Source organism: Brachyhypopomus gauderio, chromosome 13 (assembly GCF_052324685.1).
Source record: "Brachyhypopomus gauderio isolate BG-103 chromosome 13, BGAUD_0.2, whole genome shotgun sequence".
Classification (NCBI taxonomy): domain Eukaryota; kingdom Metazoa; phylum Chordata; class Actinopteri; order Gymnotiformes; family Hypopomidae; genus Brachyhypopomus; species Brachyhypopomus gauderio.
The window spans coordinates 2,396,098-2,417,011 of NC_135223.1; the positions used below are offsets into that span (position 1 = coordinate 2,396,098).

General features: G+C 43.1%; 1 protein-coding gene across 9 annotated transcripts in view; it reads right to left on the minus strand.

The window, feature by feature from the left end:
- Positions 1–20,914, minus strand: part of kiaa1217 (KIAA1217 ortholog) — a 110,436-nt gene that overhangs the window by 49,927 nt on the left and 39,595 nt on the right. Inside the window, exon 1 of one of the 9 annotated variants that reach the window (XM_076970237.1) lies at positions 15,828–15,986. The exons of the other annotated variants lie outside the window; for them this stretch is intronic. The gene's annotated coding sequence lies outside the window, so the exon portion shown is untranslated. Of the gene's footprint in view, positions 1–15,827; positions 15,987–20,914 lie in introns of those variants that run through there. 9 annotated transcript variants of the gene reach the window in all.

Genomic DNA, 20,914 nt, shown 5'->3' on the forward strand with positions numbered 1-20,914 from the left:
CCAACCATTCTAAATTAGGATTACGACAGATATTTGTCATTTAAACCAGTTATTGCTATTGAAATCATTATTGAATTATTGAGAATATTCTGAGCATGCTGTGTTCAACTGAAACCTGCACCAGACCAGATGAGCATATGTCCATGAATGAATCCAGAAGTCTTAATGGCTATGGAGTTTGCGTAGCCACAATAAATGACAAGGGCACAAACTCTTGAACTCCTTATTCTCAATGTGAAAAATGTCTTCAACCCAGAAAAAGTCACAGTTGTTCATGGTAATTACACCTGTCACCACAAGAGCCCTCTGCAAAAATATTCAGACCTTTCATGATGCATAGAATCAAGGTACAGGGCAAGACTTGGTGATTTTAATATTCAAGCCAAAACAACAGAATTTTGAAGCAATTCTTGATTCTATGGGTATCACTCAGAAGAAGGCGGGGCCTAAGCTTAATTGTAACCATACATTACACCTACTCTTGTCTTTTGATATCGACAGACACAACCAAGCAGTCCTCTCCCAAAGTGAGACCGTTTCTGTGTATATGAAGTGCATTTGAACTGTGATATTAATCCGCCACCCGTCTATCACACAAAAAGCATTGTCAGAATTAATTAAGTAAAATTAAGTAAGAAGTAAAATATTGTGCCCCACAAGGGTCAATGCTGGGTCCCTTATTATTCTGTAAAGGAGTTTTTTTTTATTATGAAAAATGACTTTCTCCTTCTGAAATTCTGAAAAGAGCAAAATGCTGTCGCAATTGATGGTTTTTCAGTTACACCCATCAGTAAAAATTTGAGACATGGTTTTTCCCTGTGTGTGTGTGTGTGTGTGTGTGTGTGTGTGTGTGTGTGTGTGTGTGTGTGTGTGTGTGTGTGTGTGTGTGTGTGTGTGTGTGTGTGTGTGAAAGAGAGAGATAGAAAATGTGTTATTTCCTCTTAAAGGAGGTTTTGTTGAAGATGATAATTTCTGAAGCCTCAAGTCAAGAATGCAAACTTTTGAATTCAAATCATCATGAATAAAATTCAGAAAATGAATTCATTCTCTCTTCCTGTCTTTCTATACATTTATGTTAATCTCATAGTTTTAGACAGTTGACACTCTCACAATGGAGCTGCTTCATATGCAGCACACAGATACTGATATTCATATTGCTGTATTTATGTCACAATGTCACTCATTAGTCAAAAGGTATTTGAAACTGCACCATGCTGGGCCACCAGGGGGTGCTGTCTCACATAGTTACATATTGTGAATGGTGATTTAGGCCTATGGTGGTGTGTGTGTTTTACGGTACGGATCTGAGTCACTACTCCTACTTTGATGACATGAGTAAAGTGGGCCTGAGCTGTGTGTTGGTTTCTGTGCCAACCGTCAACCTGCCAACTGAGGGTCTTGCAGGCCCCTGAGGGGAAGAGACAGGGACCCGCCTGTGAACAGCTGCCTCTGAGATCACACACACACACACACACACACACACACACACACACACACACACACACACACACACACACACAGACCTCGGCTGTGAGAGTTGGAGCTTGATTTTATTTTGCAAGATCCTTGGATCATTCATCACACAGCTGGGGAGGAGATGTCCAAGCCCCTGTGTGTGTGTGTTTGTGTTTGTGTGTGTGTGTGTGTGTATGTGACAGGGAGAAAGAGAGAGATAGAGAGTTGTAAAGGGGGATGAGAGAAAAGACTGAGCTATAGTGAGTTATAGTGCTATATTATGAACAGAAAGTAGGCACTGGGATAAGTCAGTCAGCTTTATGTTCAAAATGAAATAACTTTACGTTTGGTCTGGTGCTCAACATCACACAGAAATGCACATACCGATACCCACTCTAAGACCACATATACAGACACTAACACTGCAGCTCCTCCTGTTCCTGTCTGCACACACACACACACACACACACACACACACACACACACACACACACACACACACACACACACACACACATTTTTAGCCCATTCAAATACCTAATTCAACCCATGAGCATTATCTTATTTGAATTCATGTTTTTAACAGAACGGACCTCAAATGGCTTTAGTCAAATGTGATTACTCTGCAGTCAGTACTGCGTACAGATAAGAAGCTTTAAACCCAAACTCTCTATTGGCAGTCAATCACAGAGGCTTGCTTGCTCTTTATCGCTCTTTCTTTTCTTTCTTTCTCTCTTAAACACATGCACACACACACACACACACACACACACACACACACACACACACACACACACACACACACACACACACACACACACACACACACACACACACACACACACACACACAGAGTCTCTCTCTCCCCCAAACCTAGCTTGGCACTATGGATTTATTGAAGTTACAGGCTCAGTTGGTTTTTAAGAGGATTTGTATTCTCTGCATGCACTGTACTAACTACAATATATAGACCACGGTGTTGGGCCTGGCTGCTCTGGTGGGGACAGGGCCACACACGCCACAGTCCCCCACACAGGCACCTGACAACAGCAGGAACTGGGACATGACCACCACTGCTGCGGCAGCGTCTACAAAGAGAGATGATCCGTATGGAGAGACGGTAGACTGCCAATAACTGACACGGCACAATAAAACCCCAAGAGGACACTTGGAGAGGCCGAGCCGCCCTTCGGAGACGGGACACGGTACTGGGTTTGGGCAGGCATCTGGGTTTGGACAGACGTCTGCGGCAAGGCAGTACCCGGCTTCGCTCTCCGCTTCAAATGATGCAGCTTTGAAGGCACTTTGAATGAGACCCGGTACAGCTCTGTTTCCTTGTGCTGTAGTTGGCAGAGATGGGAGAACGTTCCGGATCAATGCCATGCTAGCCTAAAGGAAATGAATGGTGCTAAAGTAGTGGGCTATATCACAGGGATGTATGTGTGACCAGGACAACCATGGCAACATGTCAAGTGGACAAGCGGACAGGAGTAAAGGACAGTCAACTCACTGTTTCTCTAGAACGTGGTGTCTTTTCCCCATCTAGTATAGGTCTAAAAAAGTGCAATGGAGACTTGGCACACACACACACACACACACACACACACACACACACACACACACACACACACACACACACACACACACACACACACACACACACACACACACACACACACACACACACACATACACAAACACTACTATTACGTTTGATTTCAGTCAGTACTCCAGTTCTGTGTCATCAACTACAATAAGCAACTGACTGACTTACTTGGATGTAAAATAACTCCAGAATTCCAGTTTTAGTGTTATTCTGAAATCTGGAACTTTTTATATGCAACATTCTATTTACGTTGAGACACAGATTTCAAGATAAAATACAGTATTAGTTCAGTAATGAATACAATGAATGCACATTCTATGGCTGGGCTCTGACTCAGGAAACAGAGAAAGAGTGAAAGAGAATATGAGCGATGTTCTTCTGTGTGAAACTTCTCTTCTGCGTGAAATTTCTCTTCTGCTTTGTTGAACAGCCAATACGATTTGTTCTCTATGACATCATCTCCTTCAGGCTCCATCCCAAAGTCGCGATGTCATCAGCACTGAAACATGCCAGTGATGGCATGCTGACCAGACCTGAGCTGTACACACACACACACACACACACACACACACACACACACACACACACACACACACACACACACACAAACCTCTTCCATGTGGTACTTTTATCTTTCCTACTTGCATCTGTGTCAAGTAAAACTCCCAAGGTCTATACTACAGGATTTGAGAGCTTTTTAAGCACGACCAATCAGAACAGAACCAACAGATCCCAGCAACAGAACCCAGCTCCCCACTCTCTGTGTTCCTTAACATATATAACAGTACCATCACTATGGAGATGGACTATAACAGTATCATCACTATGGAGATGGATTATAACAGTCCCATCACTATGAAGATGGACTATAACAGTACCATCACTATGGAGATGGACTATAACAGTATCATCACTATGGAGATGGACTATAACAGTACCATCACTATGGAGATGGACTATAACAGTACCATCACTATAGAGATGGACTATAACAGTACCATCACTATGGAGATGGACTATAACAGTATCATCACTATGAAGATGGACTATAACAGTACCATCACTATGGACATGGACTATAACAGTACCATCACTATGGAGATGGACTATAACAGTATCACTATAACAGTATCATCACTATGAAGATGGACTATAACAGTACCATCACTATGGACATGGACTATAACAGTACCATCACTATGGAGATGGACTATAACAGTATCACTATAACAGTATCATCACTATGAAGATGGACTATAACAGTACCATCACTATGAAGATGGACTATAACAGTACCATCACTATGGAGATGGACTATAACAGTATCATCACTATGAAGATGGACTATAACAGTCCCATCACTATGGAGATGGACTATAACAGTATCATCACTATGAAGATGGACTATAACAGTACCATCACTATAGAGATGGACTATAACAGTACCATCACTATGGAGATGGACTATAACAGTATCATCACTATGAAGATGGACTATAACAGTACCATCACTATGGACATGGACTATAACAGTACCATCACTATGGAGATGGACTATAACAGTATCACTATAACAGTATCATCACTATGAAGATGGACTATAACAGTACCATCACTATGAAGATGGACTATAACAGTACCATCACTATGGAGATGGACTATAATAGTATCATCACTATGAAGATGGACTATAACAGTCCCATCACTATGGAGATGGACTATAACAGTACCATCACTATGGAGATGGACTATAACAGTCCCATCACTATGGAGATGGACTATAACAGTACCATCACTATGGAGATGGACTATAACAGTATCATCACTATGAAGATGGACTATAACAGTACCATCACTATGAAGATAGACTATAACAGTACCATCACTATGAAGATGGACTATAACAGTATCATCACTATGGAGATGGACTATAACAATATCATCACTATGAAGATGGACTATAACAGTACCATCACTATGGAGATGGACTATAACAGTACCATCACTATGGAGATGGACTATAACAGTACCATCACTATGGAGATGGACTATAACAGTACCATCACTATGAAGATGGACTATAACAGTATCAACACTATGAAGATGGACTATAACAGTATCATCACTATGGAGATGGACTATAACAGTACCATCACTATGAAGATGGACTATAACAGTACCATCACTATGGAGATGGACTATAACAGTACCATCACTATGGAGATGGACTATAACAGTACCATCACTATGGAGATGGACTATAACAGTATCATCACTATGAAGATGGACTATAACAGTACCATCACTATGAAGATGGACTATAACAGTATCAACACTATGAAGATGGACTATAACAGTATCATCACTATGGAGATGGACTATAACAGTACCATCACTATGGAGATGGACTATAACAGTACCATCACTATGGAGATGGACTATAACAGTATCATCACTATGAAGATGGACTATAACAGTACCATCACTATGGAGATGGACTATAACAGTACCATCACTATGGAGATGGATTATAACAGTCCCATCACTATGGAGATGGACTATAACAGTCCCATCACTATGGAGATGGACTATAACAGTATCATCACTATGAAGATGGACTATAACAGTATCATCACTATGAAGATGGACTATAACAGTACCATCACTATGGAGATGGACTATAACAGTATCATCACTATGAAGATGGACTATAACAGTCCCATCACTATGGAGATGGACTATAACAGTACCATCACTATGGAGATGGACTATAACAGTACCATCACTATGAAGATGGACTATAACAGTATCAACACTATGAAGATGGACTATAACAGTATCATCACTATGGAGATGGACTATAACAGTACCATCACTATGAAGATGGACTATAACAGTATCATCACTATGAAGATGGACTATAACAGTATCATCACTATGAAGATGGACTATAACAGTACCATCACTATGGAGATGGACTATAACAGTATCATCACTATGAAGATGGACTATAACAGTCCCATCACTATGGAGATGGACTATAACAGTATCATCACTATGAAGATGGACTATAACAGTACCATCACTATGGAGATGGACTATAACAGTACCATCACTATGGAGATGGATTATAACAGTCCCATCACTATGGAGATGGACTATAACAGTATCATCACTATGAAGATGGGCTATAACAGTACCATCACTATGGAGATGGACTACAACAGTCCCATCACTATGGAGATGGACTATAACAGTACCATCACTATGGAGATGGACTATAACAGTCCCATCACTATGGAGAGGGACTATAACAGTATCACTCGAACGTAACACTCGTGACGGAGTGTTTTTTTCAATAGCGCTGAAATAAATGCTCCGGTTTAAAATTAATTCTCCCGTCAAAATTAAGAAATATTTTAAACAATTTATTCAGGGTCCGGATGGGATGGCATTTGGGTCCGTATCCAGTTAATCAGGAATGAGATTGGGTCCGGATCCGGACCGCGGTCCGCCTGTTGGTGACCTCTGATATACAGCATGTGTGTTACAGTATATACGGCGTGTGTGTTACAGTATATACTGCATGTGTTGCAGAACTGTTCATGCAAAAAGAAACCATTCCTCTTGTACCTGTGTTTAACTTTATGTATATATGCTCACTTCCTAAAGTGTGTGATGTGTGTGTGTGTGTGTGTGTGTGTGTTATGTATGTAGCTTTGGCTGCAGTTAAGTTTTGACAAAAGAAGACGGCAAAACACTGTAATCACACACCTCTGATTTGTGTGTCTCTCTCTCTGTGTGTGTGTGCGTGTGTGTGTGTGTGTGTACCACATACCAAAGACAACTGGAGAAAACTGCATATCTCGCTATAAAAGTAAAAAGGTCAGGGTGTCTGTGTTTCTGGATGTGTCTCTGTTTCTGTGCTTTCTGTTATGCCACTACAAGTCAGCTGAACTGAGGTACAGCACCACCCCACAACACCACCCTAAAGCACCACCCTCAAAGCACCAAAGCCTTCTGGACCTACGGATGACTTCACAGCCCCACTGCTGGGCTACGCCCAAACCGGTCGTACGCAAAGTCACGCGTCTCTTCACCCTGAGCACACAAACAACTGAGACATAATCGCTTCATGAAGCCAACAATAGCGCGTTTGAAAGTGAAGCTTAAGGCATGTGTGTTTGTGCGTGCATGCATGTGTGTTCTTGTGTGTGTGTGTGTGTGTGTGTGTGTGTGTGTGTGTGTGTGTGTGTGGGAAAGTGAATGTGTGTGTTGGCCTTTGCTTTTTCCCTCAGCCTCCTGCTGTTAGTTCTGGTTCTGGAGAGACACACGAGAGGGAACATCACGTCTGAACACCACAACGCTCACGAGAGGAACGGACCAGGGACCCGCTGGGTGGCCCTCCGACCCGCGGTGTTTGGGTTCCTGAACCTTCCTGTTTCCTCCCATTCAGAGTGGAACGCGGAGAGAGTGGAGCACTGGAGTGACTTTAAACTGGAGTCACAGATCGAGCCATGAACTTTTCCAGAAAAAAACCCAACTCCAATCTGCTGGCTACTGCTACTGAATGGGAGCAAGTGTGTGTGTGTGTGTGCGTGTGTGTGTGTGTGTGTGTGTGTGTGTGTGTTGTGCAAATACCAAAAGGAAATACAATTCAGATGAAGAATGCACATCTGAAAAAAGGCATCCTGTCCCATTTTATTAGTCTCTCTATCTAATTGTTTGCACTAAACATTGGATTGGTGACAAAAACCTTCTGATTAGAAGTTCTTCACTACTTCTTCCACAGACGCCCAGAGAGTCTCCCACTTTCATATTGCCACTGAATTTTGAGGGCACACCTTCTCGCTATAATCCAAACCGGAATAACAGAATGCCAAACGGAGCAGAGCGCGAGTGTGAGCAAGAGGACAACTATAAAGGAGGAGGAGGATGAGGAGGAAGAGGAAGAGGAGGTTTCAACATGCCTCCAGCCTCCTGCATTCTCCATGGTCACATTCTCAAACCAATCCAGCAAAGTTTGGCTGTTGCTCAACTGGGAAAATCTCGGACAGGAGTCCCTCGTTAAAGTCGAGCAGCACCTGGGGGTTGAACTGAGGCGTAAACAATCCTGTTTAAAGGACGATGGAGGAAGTGGTTCAGGCACACACACTCGCATTTTTCCACATCCTGTCCTTGCCCTTCCGATGACATCAGAGCAACAGGTCATGGGAAGTGCCACGCCGGCCGCCGAGAGAACGACAACCCCTCCCCATCCTGTACGTCCCGCACGACGACACGGCCTCTGTCCACGATGGCATCGACGGCAAAGAAGTGCTTGTTTACAAAGACGTTCAGGCCCTTATGGAGCACGTGCTTGCACGCACACACGCGCACGGCTCTGTTTACCTCTTTCCATCCCAGCCGAGCGTCTGTTGTATGTCCACTGCAGGAAGTCTCATTAGCGCGTATGCGAACGGAGCTCTTGACATCGGCACCTGCTTCAGCTCAAACTGACCTGCTGAGCAGTGACACTGTCAAATAGGTCAAATATCTCTGAAAGGTATTGCTGGTAAAAGAGGTTTTCCTCTGCATTTTCATACTGTTACTCATTTAAGACTTTTGGAGACAAGTTGAAGGTGTACAAGGATTAAATAGGATTGGGGGGGGGGGTACTAGAAAGCCAGTATTTCTCCAGGGGGGGAAGCCAGTATCTCTGCTCCAGGAGACTAGAGCAGGAAGTGTCTGCTGCCAAGTTTGCAGTGAAATATTGCATCCGTCTGCTAACAGCTAATTATAAAGCAGGGTGCGATAACAAGTCATTAGCATATGGGCTAATGTGTGTGTGTGTGTGTGTGTGTGTGTGTGTGTGTGTGTGTGGTGTGCGTGCGTGCGTGTGTGTATGTGTTTGCGTGTGTGTGTGAGGTGAGGTGAGAAAGATATAAGTATATATGTTAACGTTTGACTCTCAGGACTGAATAAGTCCAGCTATAAGTTCTCACCAATATTTATTGGAAATAGTCATGCTTATTATCCGCAGTCCGAGAAACGAACAAGCTTAATTAGCTGTTCATTTTGTGCGTGTCCAAGGGCAAAAGAAGACATTGAATCTATCTCCAGTTATGAGATGAAAGCAGGGACAGTCCAAGTTATTGAATTTTTCCATATTCTGGCGGCAGTCATGGACTGGTGGTTAGGGAACTGGTCTTGTGACCGGAGGGTTGTGGGTTTGATTCTCAGGCTGTAGGCCATGACTGAGTTGCCCTTGAGCAAGGCACCTAACCCCAACTGCCACCACTCTGGGCATGTGTGCACCACAGCCCCCTAGTGATCACTAGTGTGTGTGTGTGTGCACCACACTCCCCTAGTGATCCCTAGTGTGTGCACACACACTGCACAGATGGGTAAATGTGGAGGACAAATTTCATTTGGGGTGAAAATCACAATTGACAAATATGGCAACTTAGATCTGAATTTTGCATATGTATGAAATCTTAGGCATTGCCTGTATCTGGCCTTCTTGTTGTAAACATGTGAATTATGGAAAGTACACGGGATGTTTTTGTGGCTTATGTGCTACTGATGTGACAATGATAGCAAAAACAGATCAAAACCACTACTGGATAACTGAAGTATAGAGTCAGTGTACAAATATAGTTGCCCTAGGCCAGCGTTCCACAATCTTTTTTGCGCCAGGGACCGGTTACATGTCAGACAATATTTTCACGGACCGGCCTTTAAAGTGTGGGGGGGTAAATACGACGAAATAAAATGATATGACTGGCATAAAAGCAAATATAAACTGCATAAAAATAAAACTCACCAGACACACTGATGGATGCAATTGGGAGAGAATCCAATTTTTAAAATATTTTTCAAAATAAATCATCACTCAGACTCTGATCGTGTATATATATATATATATATATATATATATATATATATATATATATATATATATATATATATATATATATATATAATTTTATTTTTTCTGTGCGGCCTGGTACCAAATGACCCACAGACCGGTACCAGTCCGCTGCCCTAGGCTAACTATTTATTATGCTGCAGCAGGTGGCTGTGTGTGTGTGTGCAGTCTGGGGGTGTGTGTGTGTGTGTGTGTGTGTGTGTGTGTGTGTGTGTGTGTGTGTGTGTGTGTGTGTGTGTGTGTGTGTTCTCTCTGAGTCTGTGTGTAGTCACTCTAGGTGTGTGTGTGTCTGTGTGTGTGTGTGTGTGTGTGTGTGTGTGTGTGTGTGTGTGTGTGTGTGTGTGTGTGTGTCATTATGCTCATTATCAGTAGAGTAATGGTCATTATCAGCAGAGTAATAGTCACTATTAGTAATGGTCATTATCAGTATAGTAATGGTCATTATCAGTAGAGTAATGGTCATTATCAGTAGAGTAATAGTCTTTATCAGTAGAGTAATGGTCATTATCAGTAGAGTAATGGTCATTATCAGTAGAGTAATGGTCATTATCAGTAGAGTAATGGTCATTATCAGTAGAGTAATAGTCATTATCAGTAGAGTAATGGTCATTATCAGTAGAGTAATGGTCATTATCAGTAGAGTAATGGTCATTATTAGTAATGGTCATTATCAGCAGAGTAATGGTCATTATTAGTAATGGTCATTATCAGCAGAGTAATGGTCATTATTGTCACGTTGAGGACCCCGGCCCCTCCCTTTTGGGCGTGTGTAAACGTTGTCCACGTGCTTTGTCTGCGTCTGCGGAACTCTGTGGTGAAGGCTATGTTGTGTGAATAGTGTCTCACCTGTGAATCGTCTCGTAATCACATGGGGCTAATGTGGTCTGTCTATTTAATGTGCGCTCGCGCAGTGTCCTGTGCTCGTCGTTGTCTAAAGTCTACACGTCTCAGTGTGTATATATACGTGTTCCGTGTGCGCTATTGCGCTATTTCTATTTAAAATAAAAGTGACGTCAGTCTAAAGGAGGATTCAGTGTCTCATCCTTCGCCACGACCCCATCGTCACAATTATCAGTAGAGTAATAGTCATTATCAGTAGAGTAATGGTCATTATCAGTAGAGTAATAGTCATTATTAGTAATGGTCATTATCAGTAGAGTAATGGTCATTATTAGTAATGGTCATTATCTGTAGAGTAATGGTCATTATTAGTAATAATCATTATTAGTAGAGTAATAGTCATTATTAGTAATGGTCATTATCAGTAGAGTAATGGTCATTATCAGTAGAGTAATGGTCATTATCAGTAGAGTAATGGTCATTATTAGTAATGGTCATTATCAGTAGAGTAATGGTCATTAGTAGTAATGGTCATTATTTGTAGAGTAATGGTCATTATTAGTAATAATCATTATCAGTAGAGTAATGGTCATTATTAGTAATGGTCATTATCTGTAGAGTAATGGTCATTATTAGTAATAATCATTATCAGTAGAGTAATGGTCATTATTAGTAATGGTCATTATCAGTAGAGTAATGGTCATTATTTGTAATGGTCATTATCAGTAGAGTAATTGTCATTATTAGTAATAATCATTATCAGTAGAGTAATGGTCATTATTAGTAATGGTCATTATCTGTAGAGTAATGGTCATTATTAGTAATAATCATTATCAGTAGAGTAATGGTCATTATTAGTAATGGTCATTATCTGTAGAGTAATGGTCATTATTAGTAATAATCATTATCAGTAGAGTAATGGTCATTATTAGTAATGGTCTTCCCCTCTGGGCTGTTCAGACTGCCTGTAGCTCGTTGCCATGGTACTCATCTAGATTACTGGAAGCACCTTCCTTTTGCCCAAATGACATAGTGGTATTTCAGATATTGAGTTTACAAAGTCCAAACAGAAATTACTGGAAGGTGAAATCAAACATAGAGAATCGTAGGAACACAAACTCATTTGAAGACACTTGAATGCTGTTTACACCCTAAGTTCATTTAAAAGACTTGAAGGCCATTTCAATCCCCCCCAAAATGTAAGCAGAGAAAACTTTGCCTCGTATGACTTTCTCTTTCAACAACAGATATTTATTCTTAGCCTGTATTATGTAGTTCTGAGGAGTTAAATGGTTCCAGTCATGTAGGTTTGAGGGAGGTGCAGCTGAACCATTCTGATGGCACAAAGTGTCCGGGACTGTAACCAGACCTTCTGATTGGCTCCCATAATGAGGCTCCACCACTGTCATGACATCACTCTTCTGTTGCTTTTGCAAGAATTCCTCCACACTGCTCACTTAAAAAGGAGAGAGGACCAAGATCCATAAACCACAGATTATCAGCATGTAACCATGTATCCAGTTAAAGCCCAGCATAACTGAAACTGAATAATGGCTTTTAACTAAACCAGCTAGAGTCCAGTAAGTTTTTCATACCAATTCTGTTTACAAAGCCCTTTGAAGTGAAAGGATAGAATGTGGTCTTGGAAAATAAAAGCTGGTCACAAGATGAAACTTAGCTTATAAATGTTATGAAAGTGTTTGTTCAGGTTATATTTCAGTTACAAATAAATGCAATTCACTTACATGCATCCTTTATCCCTGAATCTTTCACACACTCTCTCACACACTCACTCGCTAACATTTAACATAATTCACCACAAAGGAGTGCTGTTAGCACTGAAGCAGCTTCTGGGCTTTGCACGAGTGATTCTCCGTCCTCGTTCAGATCAAACCCCTCAACCTCATATCACATCATTTCACATAATTTTTCATGAAATCGATTTTCTAACATGAATCCCAGTCCTTTATTTCGTAACATGGCTGCAGGGTGAAGCTGCCATGTGAATGCTGAAAGTTTGATGAAAGTGTCTCTGTTTGGTAAGTCGAACACAGTGGGTTCCTTCTCACTTGAAATGAAAAATGCATTCACACAAAGCAAAGCTCTCCTGTTGGTCAGAAAGGTAGAGATGTCAGTTAAGGAAGCTTGAGTTCTGAGTGTAAATCAGGCTTCTAAACGTTTCTGAATGTATTGCATACAAGTAGCTTCTTTTTAAATCCTCAAACTAGTATTATGACTCTAAAACCTCAGGTGAGTCTGCCCTCCTTTGTAGAACTTCTGGTGCCATAGTGTTTTCACACACACACACACACACACACACACACACACACACACACACACACACACACACACACACACACACACACAATCACACACACACACAGAGCCCCAGTTACCCCTCTCTCCTTCTGCCTGTGTACCTGCCCCTCTCTTAGAGTGAACCCTAACCCTAAACCCTAAACCCTAACCCTAACCCTAACCCTTGAGGCGCCTGTTGATGAAACAGCTGGATGAAGATCCCATGTGCTTAAACAGAAACATATATGTACACACCACAGAGCAGTGATGAGGAGCAGCAGTGATGAAGAGCAGACGTTCTGCTCCTCGTACAGAGAAGAAACGAGAGCGAGAGAGATGTACACTGGCCTGGCGAAACCACAAACCCCCTCCCATCTTCTGAGGTTTGTTTTCCTACATGTCACATGTGTAATCCCATATTAGTCATACAGTAATATGTGATTTAGAGCTTCAGGATGACCAGTGACAGACGGGCTGGGAGTTATGATGGGCTGTAGAAAACCAAACATCCACCATGTGACTGTCACACTAACACATGACTGACTAATATGTGTCCAACGGTCATATGGTATAACAATTTGCAAGGCACCCCATACACTCACTCACACCCCCACACACTGACTCACCCCCACACTGACTCTCACCCACACACTAACTCACCCCAACACTGACACCCACACTGTTGAGTTCATTCGTGACATTAGATGTTGTTATTCAGCCTTTAAACATCAGCAGATTTTAAATGGTCACAATTCAACATTAACACAGCTTATATCAAAAGAACATTAATAATTTGTGACTGTAGTGCAAGTTTTTTCTAGGGTGGAAAGTTATACTCATGTACATGCGTAAAGACCATAAAAATTGCACAAAAACTGAAACTCCATATTTATTACACAAAATTTCCAGCTGCCGGCTAAGGGAGGAGACATTCTCCTTATTTGTCCATTTTGCAGAACCGCCTGTTCAGAATCGGCTGTTATTAGCTGTAAAACACTGTAAAAGACAGATTTACTGTAATCCTAATGAAACCGGAATAATACATTTTCCATCAAGTCCACATTTAATGTCCGATCTGATCCAGCGACATCACTGCTGGAGAAAAGCGAGAGGGGCTCCTTCAGTTAAAGAAGCAGCCATCCTTAGGCCATCAGAGTCAATTACATAGTGTGTCCCTCATCTTTCCACAGCTTCAGAACATACAACACACACACACACACACACACACACACACACACACACACACAAACCAATGCTCGGGCAATCAACACGAGTGATGCTAACTCAGGTTTGGATCCAGCCTCTCTGCATGAGAAAGCGTTTGATATTTCTTCCAGACTGTGCATGGGATGTGGCCCAAAACCTCCAGATGCAAATCTACTTAAGGAGGGGATGGAAAGAAATGGGGGGGATGGTTTGGGGGCGGGGGGGGGGGGGGGGGGTCAACTGGAAAGCTGTCAGAAGTCCAAAACCACAGCAACCTCTTCCTCCTTCACCAAACGGAATATCCGTAGCTACATCGTTGTACTAGCCATCGGTATTGAACACGACGTGCTAATGCAACACCGACGAGCTGCATTGTGACATCACAGGAGAGGTCCTTCAAGGTCTGGAACAGAACCTCATGATTCATACACAAGAAAACTAACGTTTGCCCTCAGCTCTGGTTATTATGAAGCTCGGGAAGAACCGTGGTCTTGGACGTCATGCGGCTCACGGCAGATGAAGGTGGTTTCTCAGCAGGATCAAGGGTCGTTCACTGGGTGGGCCTCCTTTCTGCTGACGTGAAGTTAAACGTGGTTCACCATTGAAAAGTCACAATGTCAAGGTGCACGCCAGCGTTTTAATGTAGCGTTCTATCCTTTGATGTCTTTCCAGCGGGCGATGGAGGGGCAGATCATTCTTCTCCCGCCACCCAAACACAATGTCCAAACTATTGCCATGTATGGGCAAACTGAAGTCATGGTGGACGAAGGTATTACTACCTTGTGAGTGGGAAAGTTAAGAGGGGGTCTCTCTCTTTTGACTCTATCAGCACCGACCGACACAGAACAGAGTGAAGGCTGTAGTCTTCTACCACGAGAGCACCTGGTGTCCGCTAGGAGGAGGAGCACGAGGACGTGAGGAGTCTTACTGTCAGTCAGACATCCTCATATACAATAAACAGGTCCATTATGTGGGATTTTAAAGGCTTGTGATTACATGTACCACAATGCATTGCAGTAATTACATGTACCACGATGCATTGCAGTAATTACATGTACCACGATGCATTGCAGTGATTACATTTACCACGATGCATTGCAGTAGATTCCCACTCCCACCTAGCCAAAGAAAATTTAATCACACATGAACACACTTACTCAGGTCTTAAAACTGCACGCACACACACACACACACACACACACACACACACACACACACACACACACACACACACACACACACACACAATACCCTTAATGTCAGGAATTCAGAAGAATATGCTGTTTAAACACAATAAAGTAGCGCTACATCAGCGTGTAGAAGGAGTCCTCCACATTAGCTTTAGTATGCCAACCACACGCGTCTGCTTTAAGTTCACTGCTAATTGGTGAACTCTAAAACTATAAAAAATGGAAAGGCGAGTTGTAAATATGTGCATGTGCGTTAGCTGTAAATGGCTGTAATTGTGTTGCTCCGTGAGGAGAAAAGTCAGTAAAAGTCCGTTTTACTTACCCTATTTGCCCTTTGCTGGTCATACATCCAAACAACAACACGAATGCGAGAGTTAGTGTCCCACTCCCCTCCTTCGTAGCCGAGAAACTTTTCTTCCTGCCCTAGAACCCCCTGTTACCCCTCTCTCCCTCTCTGCTTCAGTCTCTTGCCCTCTCAGTCTCTCACTCATGCACACACACCCCCTCCACACACACACACACACACTTCCTGGGTTGTACACAAGCTCAAATCAACCCTCTCCCCTCAATGCTCAGCCCATAAGCATTGTTCAGACAGGATGCGTGTGTGTGTGTGTTTGTGTGTGTGCGTGCGCGTGTGTGACATGTTCAATACGGTTTTTGTGCGACTCTTGGCTCTCCCCTGAGTCTGGCTTACCTCACTGAAGACTGTGGCCCGGCGCGGAATAACAAGGAGAGCGGAGGAAAGGACACAGGCGCTCGAAGGACGGCACACTGGGGAAGATGAAGGGGGATTTTAGAGCTGATTGACTAGGAGAGCACGAGAAGGAGAGAGCGCAAGAGTATGAGAAGGAGAGAGAGAGGGAGAGAAAGGGGGGAGAGATGGGGAGAGGTAAAGGAAAACATGTGGAAGACTTCCTGCTATAGAACTCTCTGCCACAGAAACCTAAAGAAGGGGCTCAAGTGTGTGTGTGTGTGTGTGTGTGTGTGTGTGTGTGTGTGTGTGTGTGTGTGTGTGTGTGTGTGTGTAAGTGTGTTTCTGTCTCTTTGGAACTCCCGCTTGAAATCCCACAGTTTACTGTTAAAATCAGTGCCAGATATCAGACATGGGTGAGTGATCTCTACAAACCATCTGCCAAACATGACATGTCCAACGTGTGCTCAAGTGTGTGTGGGTGTGTGTGTGTGTGTGTGTGTGTGTGTGTGTGTGTGTGTGTGTTGATCGTGGCCCAAACACCCATGGCCCAAAAGGCGTTGCACTTATTCACACACACCTGTACAAACTTATACATGCATCAAAACTATGCAGGCTTGCAGGCGTAAGACAGAGAGAGAGCTATTGAATTCAGCACACACACACACACACACACACACACACACACACACACACACACAGTGATTCATCCATGCATCACTATTGTAACCCTACAGCTGCTTTACACAAGCAACTGCAAAAGAAAGGAAGGAGAAAGATGAAAGAGCCTCTCGACGACTCTCCTAATGAACAAGAGTGGGGACCTCAAGCAGAGAATGTGTTTGATGAGCAGCGTCTATGTGAAATACTGCACCCACACTGCAGTGGGGGTGGAGAGCAAACACTACACACACACGGGCACACACACACACACGCAATCATTAATCAGATGAACCTTCATGTTCCTCAAATCCTGATTTCCCCCATATTTACTGACAATAATAATAATAGAAATAATAAGTTTAATTGTTATTATTACTAAATTTAAGGACACATCATCCTGCTTTGAACATGGATTCTCAGGCTTGAATAATTCAAAATATAAATATAAATATAAATATATACTACAACAGTTAGCCTGGTGTCATCCTGCTCTGAAGCAGTTCCCTCTGATGGTATTCACTGCCATCTTCCTCCCTTTCTACAACCCTCATTCACAGAGTTAGTGTACCAGCCTGGTCTCCTTTGATTACCCTCTTCTGTCCTCTCATCCAAGGGGACAGTGAGTTCCAGCATGAATGCCTGCGTCCACATTTCAAAAACCTTCACAATATCCGAGTGGTTTCTGCCAGATGGACCTTCCCCAGATGGACCCTCAGCTGCAAGTCATGTGATGATCCAAACATCCCCACTGCTGCCCTCGGTGGAGGTTGGGGCTTCTCCCCTGCTCTGAAATGCCACCGTCTGCTTTAATGGTTGGAGACTGGTGGCCAGAGCTCTGTCACTGTAGATTGTGTCAACAATGGCCTTCAGCCTCTGGTAATGCCACCAGCTGTAGCAATCGTCACCTTGTGCCTTGCAGCGGCAACTAAGAATACACCTCAGTGTTCTTCTTCTGAGGCACCAGGGACATGCCAGTGAGTTGACCTTTTCCTCGCCAAAGAAGTTGCATAGATTTGGACCAGTGTGATGGTCCACAGTGTTGGTGCACAACATCTCTTCCAACGTCTTCCATTTTCTCCCAGTTCTTGTTTCAGTGCCGTCATGCGAGATGTTGGGTCATATGATTCTCTCTACTGCAGCACATCTCCTGCACTGAGACCATGGGTTCCTCATAGGAACATCTCAGCTTCACGCTCTCCTCATGTAGCGACATGATCTTCAGCTTGTGCGGCAGACCAAACCACCTGCACTGGTGCTTGACTGATTCTCCTCTGTCGACAAAGGGAATTCTTAGATCAGTAGCAACCCCAAAACCCTACGAAGGCTGACAGATTCAGGCCTGGAATCTTTCTGGTAGCTCTGATTTGTGCACTACCACCACACATCCAAATGCTGCTTTGTGGCCTCGATGGATCAGAGGGAAATAGTGCATCCAGGGATGAGTCATGTTTTCAGCTGGTGCCACACTGAAGTGACTGATGGGAATGGAACCGGTTCAGTGCTGTTTCCCACAGCTTGTGTGGTACAGATCCATGTGCACTGGTGCGGTCCAGTCACAGCACTGTCAAGACACCTCTTCCTTCTTCCAAGACACCCTGGGGATCCTGACCTTCTGAACAGCGGAGTCAGCGTCCGTATTCTTCAGAGGTCTGTTAGACGTCGGGATACGACGCTGAGCAACTTGATACTGGGCGGCAAGATTATCATGCTCAGTCTTGCTTGAGTTTTACTCCTTGGGAATTAATAACTTCTGCACATCTGCATTTAAGGGATTACAGTCCTTCACCTCCAGATTACCCTCAGGATCGTCCACAGTCAGAGCAGGAAACATCTCTTTTATACTTTGTAGGGCACTTCACCAGGTCTTGGGACTGAATTGGCTCTCACTACCTTGGGGAATTAATGGGGTCCGGACCGGGAGAATTTGCCAAAAGATGACAAAAAAGTTTTACAATTAAAATTATGCTGTCTAATGTCCAAGGAGAAAAAGGAGATGGTAATGTCATGTGAAGCCAAAAGGTGTGAGGTAGAATGCAGGTGTTTTGAAGCTGTGAGGTAGAATGCAGGTGTTTTGAAGCTGTGAGGTAGAATGCAGGTGTTTTGAAGCTGTGAGGTAGAATGCAGGTGTTTTGAAGGAGTGAGGTAGAATGCAGGTGTTTTGAAGGAGTGAGGTAGAATGCAGGTATTTTGAAGGAGTGAGGTAGAATGCAGGTGTTTTGAAGGAGTGAGGTAGAATGCAGGTGTTCTGAAGTAGTGAGGTAGAATGTAGGTGTTCTGAAGGTGTGAGGTAGAATGTAGGTGTGAGGTAGAATGTAGGTGTTCTGAAGGTGTGAGGTAGAATGTAGGTGTTCTGAAGGTGTGAGGTAGAATGCAGGTGTTCTGAAGATGTGAGGTAGAATGCAGGTGTTCAGAAGGTGTGAGGTAGAATGTAGGTGTTCTGAAGGTGTGAGGTAGAATGTAGGTGTTCTGAAGGTGTGAGGTAGAATGCAGGTGTTCTGAAGGTGTGAGGTAGAATGCAGGTGTTCTGAAATAGTGAGGTAGAATGCAGGTGTTCTGAGTTCTGAGTCCGGATGACGTGTGTAAATGGATATGAGGGTAAACAGATGTTTGTGGGTATGTGTAGGAGTGAGACAGAGTGGTTTAAACTTACATAGAAGCAGAAGACTTGAATTTCCATCAAAGTACGGTACCTCATTAATAAGGTTTTGAGTCAAACACCAACAAAACTAAGATGTTTCATTTAATATATGATTTATATACAATCCTAAGTGAGCATGTGCACACTTACACACATACCCATAGTTAATCAGGAGTTAACAACAGCAATCCAAGGAACTTAACCAGAATAAAATCACAGCCTTCAGAAATGTTCGGAGTGGTTAGCATCAAAGTGATATCGTCGTTCGTCTTTCTTTGAGAGGTCATTTAAAGAGAGAGGAAGAGTTCTGACAACAGCTAGCCCAGCCTGAGTCTGATCACCACAAATCACAGTAACGATGTGTCCACCGGCACAGATACATTCGTTTAACCTTATGACTCTAGCAGACCATTCACAGCATGAGAGCCAATTAAATACGCACAGAGGATGGGGAGGGAGAGAGAGGGAGTGAGAGAGAGCATGAGAGAGACGGAGAACATAATGAGACTCACTAAGGCGAGACAGAAAAAAGAACAGAGAGAGAAAGAGAGGGCTGCTATAGAGAGATAAAAAGAAGGACCACGAAAGAAAAAAGAGACTGAAAAAGAGAGACAGGACCCAAGCTTCGATAATTTCGCTGCATTGACGCAAATCGATGAACGTGCCCAGACAGCAAGCTAGGCTTCTGGGGGAAACAGACCAGAACCCAAGGCTGAAGAGAGGAAATGAAGGCAGTCTAAGGCAACACAAATATCCCATTCACAGGCCTCCCATTAGAAGCACGGTGCCACAGATTCTCTTTAACTACCTCGGGATTGCTTCCAACATTCTCAGTCGGGGGCTGAAAGCCCGGCAGGATCACCTTACTGCAGGACCCTCGCTGACGAAGAGGAAAGGACGAAGGGGAGACCTGGTCTGCAGAAAACAGCAGCGGTTAGAAATATGATAGTCGGCCTTTGGATTGCCCCTCATGTTCGGACAAGCAGATCATGATGATGATGATGATGATTATTATTATTATTATTGCTGAATAACTCAGCAAGTGGTTTCTGCTTAAGTTCAAATCAAGGTTTTCAGGGGATGACAATGACACTGATGTTTTATGAGTGGTGTGTTGATGATTTATAAATGGTCAATACTATTTATTGATTGAACTTCAATTCAATAAATTTTAAGAAATTGTATTTTTCTTGCTATTTTCATATTTGCAAAAATCATATAGTTTATGAAAGTATACAACCCAACAAAAAAATGAATAGTCTGAACATAAGTATGAACATTTCTACATAAGATCATGGTGCACGGGTCACAACCACCAGGGGGCGCCCACTCCCGTCCACAGACGCTCCCCTCCTCCAGCACCTATTACTCCACTGCCTGCACCTGTCCCTTGTTCTTCTTCTCACTACGGAAA